Genomic DNA, 9,026 nt, shown 5'->3' on the forward strand with positions numbered 1-9,026 from the left:
ATAAGACTAAAATAGACTATGCCTTATACAGTCTCCTGCAGCATAAATAAATACTGCTAGTATAAAAGTATTGTAGAAGGGCAATGCACATAAGTCAGATCTAGAGTATGCCGAAACGATGGGCAGCTCGTGGTGCTCTGTGCCCGGCTCACAGTCACCTTTTATCAGGTAAACTGCCGTTGATCCGACGACATCTCACGCTGCTATTAGCCGGCATCACATGATTAGCCGGCAGTCGCCTTTTTTGTTTTGTTAAAGTTCATTTTTTAAATAATTTTAGGCCTTTATTTTTGAACATGAAGGAGCAGAGAACTGAACCCGCGGCCGCAGTGTCGAGGACTGAGCCTCTGTATATGGGCACAAGTTCTGCCATGTGAGCTAACCAGGCAGCCCCTCGGTCGCCTGTTTTTGTAAGATAGCATACAAATCAGTGCACACAACGCAGATTTCCACCGGTCACATACAGTTTTGTACTTTACCGTATGAACCTGTTCATGAGAACGCGTTGATTATTTGTAGAAATGTTGTGATGTTCATTCCAGTATGGGCAAAGCCTCTGCTACTGCCTAAAATGCTGGTATCGGTACAGGAAAGTACCGGAGTGTATGCAGCGATCTGATACCACGTAGTACAGACTCTAAGAAAATTTACTTTAACCCTTGTGTCCTGTCTTCTCGTCAAAATCAACACTTTTGTTGAGGCTTTTTATCAATTTCTTAAAACCTTTTCTTATGTTTTTCCCTTTTTTCAACACTTTTGACTTTTTTTTTTGTCTACCAATCCCTCGGTTTGCAGATACGACCTAATAATATAATAATAATATCCCGCAAACACAGACGGCGTACTGAAGAAAAATGAAAATTAAGCGGAAGTACATAGGAGGGCAGATCCAGGCTACAGTTACATAATTGTATCCAATCAAATATGATGATTTGTTTTGAGAGCTAACCACAATCAATATAAATCTGCAGTTGATTGCAGTGAGCGATATCATAGAAGGTGTGTGCATGTTTGGATTGCAGCTGGTGAACTTTGCTTACATTTCATAAGAATGTTTGAGGTCTAAATAATTAATTTCTTCTTCATCCTCCTGGTCAAACAACACAGGCGAGGGAGGCGTGCGTGGAGGCCAATGGATGGATGAGGTCTATGGTTACCTGGTCCTCAGATCTCTGCAGAGTAAATCCAGACAGATAGCTAGACTATCTGTCCAATCTGAGGACTATGGTTACCTGGTCCTCAGATCTCTGCAGGGTAAATCCAGACAGCTAGCTAGACTATCTGTCCAATCTGAGGACTATGGTTACCTGGTCCTCAGATCTCTGCAGGGTGAATCCAGACAGCTAGCTAGACTATCTGTCCAATCTGAGGACTATGGTTACCTGGTCCCCAGATCTCTGCAGGGTAAATCCAGACAGCTAGCTAGACTATCTGTCCAATCTGAGGACTATGGTTACCTGGTCCCCAGATCTCTGCAGGGTAAATCCAGACAGCTAGCTAGACTATCTGTCCAATCTGAGGACTATGGTTACCTGGTCCCCAGATCTCTGCAGGGTAAATCCAGACAGCTAGCTAGACTATCTGTCCAATCAGAGTTTTCTTTTGCACGACTAAAACTACTTTTGAACGTGTTCCACTAAAACAAACTTCTTCCTGATGCTATTTTGCAGAGTGCACCGTGGCTTTTCCCGGTTCAACCGGAGCATGTTTTTCTCCCATCCCAGAATGCTGTGTGCTATCCAGACCCTCCTCCATAGCACCGCTACTAAACAAAAAATAGTTTTCCGATCCAATCACCCCTGTAGGACCCGATTTAAATCTCTCTTGTATCTAATACCCATGCACATATTATGTCACATTACTGATGATCAAGGCAGCCTGAGGGCGCGATGGTTAGCACTGGGGCCTCACAGCAGGAGGGAACAGGTTGCTCGGGTGTCCCCCACCACTATGAACATGTTCCCCTCCCTCCCTCGCAATGGCAGTTGCTGTGGATTAAAGCGGCAGCTAAATGCCATGTAATGTAATGTAACTATCGTTTCACAGTGACTTTAAGAGGCTTCCATGTAGAACAAGATAAGCAGCCAATGATGAAGTGAGCGTAAATGTAACAACAACAAGGAAAGGCGAGACACCTGTCTGTGGTCGACGGTGCGTTTGAAGGATAGGTTCCAGGAGATGCATCACTTCCCTTTTCAAAAGTGACACCAGTGAGTTGATCCAATGGCAGACGTAGGAACAAACACATATAGACTGCAGTTAACTTTATTCATTATATACAAATCTCAACAATTACAATCTTAAGAAAACAGGAATGTTCTGCTGACTTCCCAACTTCAAATCAAACCTTTTATGGCCTCTAGTTTAATGCAGATAGTGTCGGTTATGGGCGGTAACGCAGCAGCGGTGTGTATTCTCGGGCTGGGTGCGGTGATCTTGACGCGCAGTGTTGTTGCCTTGGACGGCTGTAATAGCGCATTTTCAGACAACTGATGTCACCACAAAAGTCACACGTATCCATCGACTTTTAATTTAATTCATTTCTAAAATGAATGAATTGTGAAATATGTTTGGAAGTGGATTCTGATTGAAGGTCACTAATAAAAGACTGGTGGGGTGATGTATGTGCTATTAATAAGAAGAACATGTCGGTTATTTTTGTAGGTGACATTACAGGATGTGCATGTGTGTGTGTGTGTGTGTGTGTGTGTGTGTGTGTGGTGTTATGTATCATTGTGTGTGACAGTGCTGCAATATGTATTTCGATGAAGGTGTGACTGTGAAAAAGCGTCTGCACGAGTTTGTTCCCTTCCAGTGTTTCCGGGCCTATCTGTGAGACATGTTATGAATGTGTTTTATGAATGTGTGTATGTGTGTATGTGTGTTGTGTACAGCAGCAGCCCCACCTGCAGATTTTCTCACCTCCGTCCTCTGTGGGCGTGTGTTGCTCTGTTCTTCCCTGTGAAGGCAGCGATCTAACCTGCAAACACTGATGCACATGTCTGATCTCAAGCCAGAACTACATTTCAAACGGTGTGTTTGATGTTCTGGATCCTTTATTAGCCCCACAAGTGGAAATTACAATTTTACACTCTGTTGTTATTACACACATTGCACACAGGCCTGAATTACCCACACATGCTCAGGACCTATACATGCACATGTGACAAAGCCTGTTACTGTTACTGTAGATGTATTCTTGTGCCATGCAGGCTTCTCTCCTCAGTCCAAACTTGGACTTTCTGGCAGGCCTACCAGCCCATCACACGATGAAAGACTTTCCCACAGACTTAAATGGTGAAAGAGGCGTCTGGTAATCAGGGGATCTTTTCTTTGAGTGTCACAACCCCGGCAGAATGACTTGTTTCACCATCAGAAATTGATTCATAAGAACCATTTCTCACACTATACTCAACAGTACAAGTATTTGTAAACCATTGTATCCCTCAAAAGGCCCGATGTGTGTGTCTGCATCCAACCAGGTTGATTGTTGGCGACAACACTGTCGTGGTTAGCTCGCCAAAGATGCTGGCTGGCTCAGCAACGTTAGCTTATGTCGGCTAGCATACGTACAGGATAACTATAGACAGTTAGCTTTCTGTATAATAAAAAAAAAAAAAATCACGATGTCGTAGGAGCAAAGCTTAATATTTCATTCAACAAAATTACAAAAGGAGCACTAACGCCACAGGTCTTATGTTGACAACGTGGACGCAGAAATAGGAAACCCTGATGTTAGTCAAGTCCAAGGCCATAGAAAAAGGGTCTTGAGTCCGATCTCCTAGACCGGACTTGAGTACTACAGCCCTGGTCTAGAGTCTAAATGCAACTCTTATAGGAATGAACGGGGCTCCTCCTCAAACGCTGTATTCAGGTCTTATAATATAATAATATAATCCATGACACTAGTGATCGGGTGGTGGAGCTGTGGTATCAAGGTCCCGGACTCAATCGCAAGTCAATTACAACACTTGAACATCAAAAAAACTACCCGAAACGAAACGAAATGTCTTTAACTTTCTTGACCAATGAGAGATCGGCTAAAATCAAGATGGCCACTTTTAGCTTCTCGTTTAGGAGGCTGTCATACCGTACAGTTTTGACTTACCACTTACCAATCCTGTGCAGTTCACTATAAACATTCTTTTAATAGAGCCAAAATCTATTGGGGTTTGCCAGAGACATGTCAGACTTGTGACAGATGAAGAACCAGAATCGGCTCAAGCATACTTGGTCTGGTTCCATGGTTCATCTGTGGCCTGAGGCTGGCTGCCAGCTGGAACTGATTTCTGCAGCGAAACGGACCCAGATCCCAAGCAAGGGTTCACATTTTATGATCTAATGGCACAACACAGCTGAGGTCTGAAATACAGTGCTGAAGAATCATTTGAGGTACTTTTTGTATTTCTATAGGCTGCTATATACTTCCTCCACTACTTTCAGGTGGATGTAGTGTTTCTGGATAGCAGGAGAGGAATTGTTTTGGAGAGTGAGACTTTGTTGAAACTAAATAAAGACAGCTGTGCAACTGAGTTGAGTGAGATTTAATTATTCCCTGCAGAGAATAACCAAGTGGAAAGACAATTTTCTCAGAGTTAATGCAGTAACAATGTGACAACGTCACAAAAAATTAAAACAGTAGCATCTTCGTCTTATATCCTGTTTCTTACAAACAAGTTGGAGCCTCTTCTTGACCCTGGACTTGCTGTGGTCCTGACCCTGGACCTGCTTTGGACCTGACCCTGGACCTGCTTTGGTCCTGACCCTGACCCTGCTTTGGTCCTGACCTTGGACCTGCTTTGGTCCTGACCTTGGACCTGCTTTGATTAACGTAACACTGAACCAATGTCTCCTTCAGACTCCATGGCATGCAGAGACTAAGAGTCCCTCCTTCAGGGAGGACACACAGGGAAGGGATTTTAAAAGTCATACAACCTGAAAAACATTATAATTAATTATTTGAATAATAATAATACATGCATATCATAGAAGGATATATGAAATCATGCTTAAATGTAATTTTCCCATTCCAATATTCACTCAGTTGCATTTCTGTCCGCTATATTTAGTTGCAGTAAACTGACGTGACAATTATTTTGCCTCTTCCTGTGTGTGAGGGATTTGTTGGACATACTAGGAGTGTGTTAGTGATGATGAGGATGATGACATGCAGGGCCGTCGACTCAGCACATGGCTCAACAACGGCAGCCATTTGCGGGAATGTCACGTGTGTGTAATGGGCCAGCTTCTGCTAGAGCTGGCGACACATGAGCATGCCAATGGAGTGAGTGCATGACTGCAGACGCGCTGTGGGTCAGTGGTCGATCCCATTGACCAGGGTGTGAGGGTTCAGGAGGCGGAGGATACTTTCCATTAGAGAGACTGCCATGTGTGTGATTTTGGATACGGTTAAGTGCTTGTGTGGCTGAGGAAGTGTCTATGGAGCATGTGTAAACGAACTTTAACTTAAAGGACAGGCCATAGACTGTAAAAATAATGGACGAAGCTTCCAGGTCTGAAAAGGGAAGCTGAAAAGAAAAAGAAAAAACTGTAAAACTTTGTGTTTTCATGATTCTGTTTGCACAACCACAGGATCACAGATTCAGTCTGAAGCCAAGACGTGCCCCGTGCATTGCTGTGCCTTCAACTTAAAGCAATCAAGTGCAGTAAGCTTATACTGGGCTCCTGTCAAATGCATTCTGGCCGAAGTACCGAGGTGAATGTCCATTCAAAGAATCAGCTGATACAGTTCATTGAAATTCCTTCAGTGAAGAAGCAAAGTTCCTTAAACCTGCCTTTTTATCTATTTTCCAGCAAGGGGGCGACGCCACAGGCTCCGAAAAAAAGTCTATGAGAAAATGAGCCTACTTCTCACTTGATGTATAACTATAGAATAGAAAGCCTTTATTGTCATTATACACAAGTGCAGTATCTGTGCAACGAGAGTTAGCCAACCCCTTTACAGTGTCGACACGAAATATAAAAAAATAAAAATATAAAATGTAAGTAATGCAGAAAAAAAGAGAGGGTGGAATGTGGTGCACAGCCCAGAGAGCAACTATATACATTTATAAAGTAGTAGAGAGATAAAGGGTTTGTATACACATTATGCAGAAATATAGTTTGGTGTATCAAAGGTCCTGAGTGACAAATATTGCACTGTAATGAATTTAAAGGGTTAAATATTAAATATTGCACCGTAATGAAATTGCGCAGCAGGTGCAGGTGGTGCAGGTGCAGGTGGGGGAGATGATGCAGAGGATTTGACACATGCCTTTGATGTGGGAGACCCAGGTTCGATTCCCTGTTTCACTGGGCATGCACTGCACCCACTACTGGATCTGCTGGACATGACACCCCCTTGCACTATTCACTGTACATATTTATCTTTATTAAATCACTTAAACATATTTCTTGGGTCACGTCTGCTTTTGGGTCCAACCTCCAGAGTCCTTCATGTGGATGGACTCAGAACCCTACTGCCAAAACAAAGCCTAAAGATAAAAAATTACCACGAATACATAACATTTCTGTGAGAGAAACATGAAGGAAAGTAGCCATGGACTAAAATAATAATATATTTATGGCTTTAAAATGTTAATAGGTGTGTATAAACAGGCCTCAATGTATTACGATGATATAAAAATACATGTAACAGGTTAGCAGCCAAAATATATTGACATCATCTCAGCCACCGATATGTGGAGCGTGTGTGTGTATGTGTGTGTGTGTGTGTGTGTGTGTGTGTGTGTGTGTGTGTGTGTTTTTGTGTCACTGAGCCCAGAGGTTTTTCAGGAATGAAAGATGACATAATGCTCTGACAGGCAGCCTGATGATACAAAAGATTTTGTGTCTGAAAAAGGAGAGAGAGATGTAGCGAAGTGTGAAAAGAGGGCGGGTAACGAAGTGTGTGTGAATATGTCTCATATGGAACATCTATACGGTGAAGATGCGTGTGTGTGTGTGTGTGTGTGTGTTAATATGCGACTGTGGGTGGGTGTGACTGTGTTTTATGGCAGCAGGTGTGTGACAGCATGCAGTAAATATGTGAAATATGCTGTTACTTCAGCGCTCATGTAACTTTGTCTGAGCGGGCCTGTGTGTGTGTGTCTGCATATGTATGTGTGTGTGTGTGTGTGTTGCGTGCAGTGTAAAACTCCACATAGCAAGAGGTTATTAGAGAAATGCTGCTGCCTTCTGCAGTAAGGAATCAAGCTGAATGTCCATACATGGCTCCTTATTAAGATAACAGCAACGCAAGGAGAGACAGCTTTATTTCTAAAGCACATTTCAGCAACAGGGCAAATCAAATCGCTTTACACACTCCATTAAGGAGCCGTTAAAACAGTCAAAAATATAAAAACCTATAAAATATGAGAACTTAAGTTGCAGTGGGATAAAAGAATTGAACAATTATTTAACCCTTTGAGGACAAAAGACGCAGCGGCGAGTCCAAGCGATGTTTGACGCACATTGAACACTCCGTTTTAGACGTTTATTTACTATTTTATATATATATATATATATATATATATATATATATATATATATATATATATATATATATATATACCCAAGACCTTTTCAAGCACCAAACCATTGAGTGTAGGTTTGTTTTTGAGAAATTTCAAAAAGTGGACATCAGGGCACCCGGTTAAATCAGTTATAGAGGTTTACTCCTCTAAATTGAAAATCAAAACTTTTTTTTCTTCTGTTTTTGTCCCTTTTTTCAACTCTTTTGACGCTTTTTGGACTGTTTGTTACTTTTTTGACGTTTTCAACACTACGAAACTAACTTATTAACTTTAGTGTGACAGTTATTTTTGGAATGTATTGTTAATAAACCTCTTTTACAGGAAATTATACCCAATGTTTGAGTTAGAGAGGACTCAAAGCAGGAATTATGATTTATTTAGACTAAAACTAAAGGACTGTATGTTGATGGATGGTCACAGACTGGAATATGTCAACTTTATTTTGCCAAAGAGCGTTATGTGGAATCAATCATGTTATTTTGTGAAATAACAATTGGGTAATCAAAAATAACATTGATATAGGAAAACGGGTCAATTTGACACAAAGACAACATAAGGGTTAATAAAGTAAAATATCAGTGACTGTATTATTGTGTGTCTCACCTCATTTACAGTTTGGACGACATGAAGCCTTAACAAAGTCAGCTAAAAAGTTCTTTAGCCTTCCGAGAATTTGGCAAAACACTCCGGCAGACCAACACATTCTCACTCCCATCTCGTGAAATACAGACGCTCGGTCAGGTTCCTTTGTCGTTGGTATTGACGCTAAAAGTCTTCTTTAGAGTCATATAACACACTTTACCTAAACTAACTAACTAAACCTAAAAAACACACGGGTTGGGCAGACTTTACCACACAGCCGACTCCCAGCACCCTGTTTCTCAGCCTCAACATGCAAACTGTCCAGTTCTGTGGCAATTTCTGAGTCTCGAAGTCAGCAACTCTGCCAAATTCTGCTTGGAGTGTTGACTAAAAGTATTTAAAACACAGTTTCCCATATTTTTTGTGTTTTGCGCACAACTAGGCAGGCAGAAGTTTATTGTCAACCTTGATCGATATGCGAGATACAAATGTGCGAGGGCCGGATTCGGCCTGCGAGCCTTGAGTTTAACACTTACAGAATTTAAAGTGTAGTTTTTGTGCAGTGTGTGATCAAGGTGCTGAGTTTAAATGCTGTACCTTTTCCATCTCTCTCCACACATTGAGCGGTTTGCTTTGACATTGCCTTGACTCTACGAGATCTAAAGACGCTTCGGCCGAGCATACCTGCACACGCTGCCTCCCTCAGGTCACTGCCGCTCTGAATCCTCGGCATTGTGAACATTCACAGCTAAACTAACCCGTGACATCAACACTTGTGACTGCTTTCTATCCTTGGACTGAACGGAAAAACTCCCGACGGCAGGGGTGAATCAGAGTCTGATTTATAGACAAGCAACTCTGCACTTGCAATGAATTGTGTGTGTGTGTGCGTGCGTGTGTGTGTGTGTG

General features: G+C 42.0%; 1 long non-coding RNA gene across 1 annotated transcript in view; it reads right to left on the minus strand.

Moving 5' to 3' along the window:
* The window catches only part of LOC116705022 (uncharacterized), a 17,106-nt gene that overhangs the window by 7,326 nt on the left and 754 nt on the right, over positions 1 to 9,026 (minus strand). The window contains exon 2 of the long non-coding RNA XR_004335823.1: positions 1,761 to 1,762. This is a non-coding gene — a long non-coding RNA (uncharacterized LOC116705022). The remainder of the gene's footprint in view (positions 1 to 1,760; positions 1,763 to 9,026) is intronic.

The sequence above is a fragment of the Etheostoma spectabile genome, chromosome 17 (assembly GCF_008692095.1).
Source record: "Etheostoma spectabile isolate EspeVRDwgs_2016 chromosome 17, UIUC_Espe_1.0, whole genome shotgun sequence".
Classification (NCBI taxonomy): domain Eukaryota; kingdom Metazoa; phylum Chordata; class Actinopteri; order Perciformes; family Percidae; genus Etheostoma; species Etheostoma spectabile.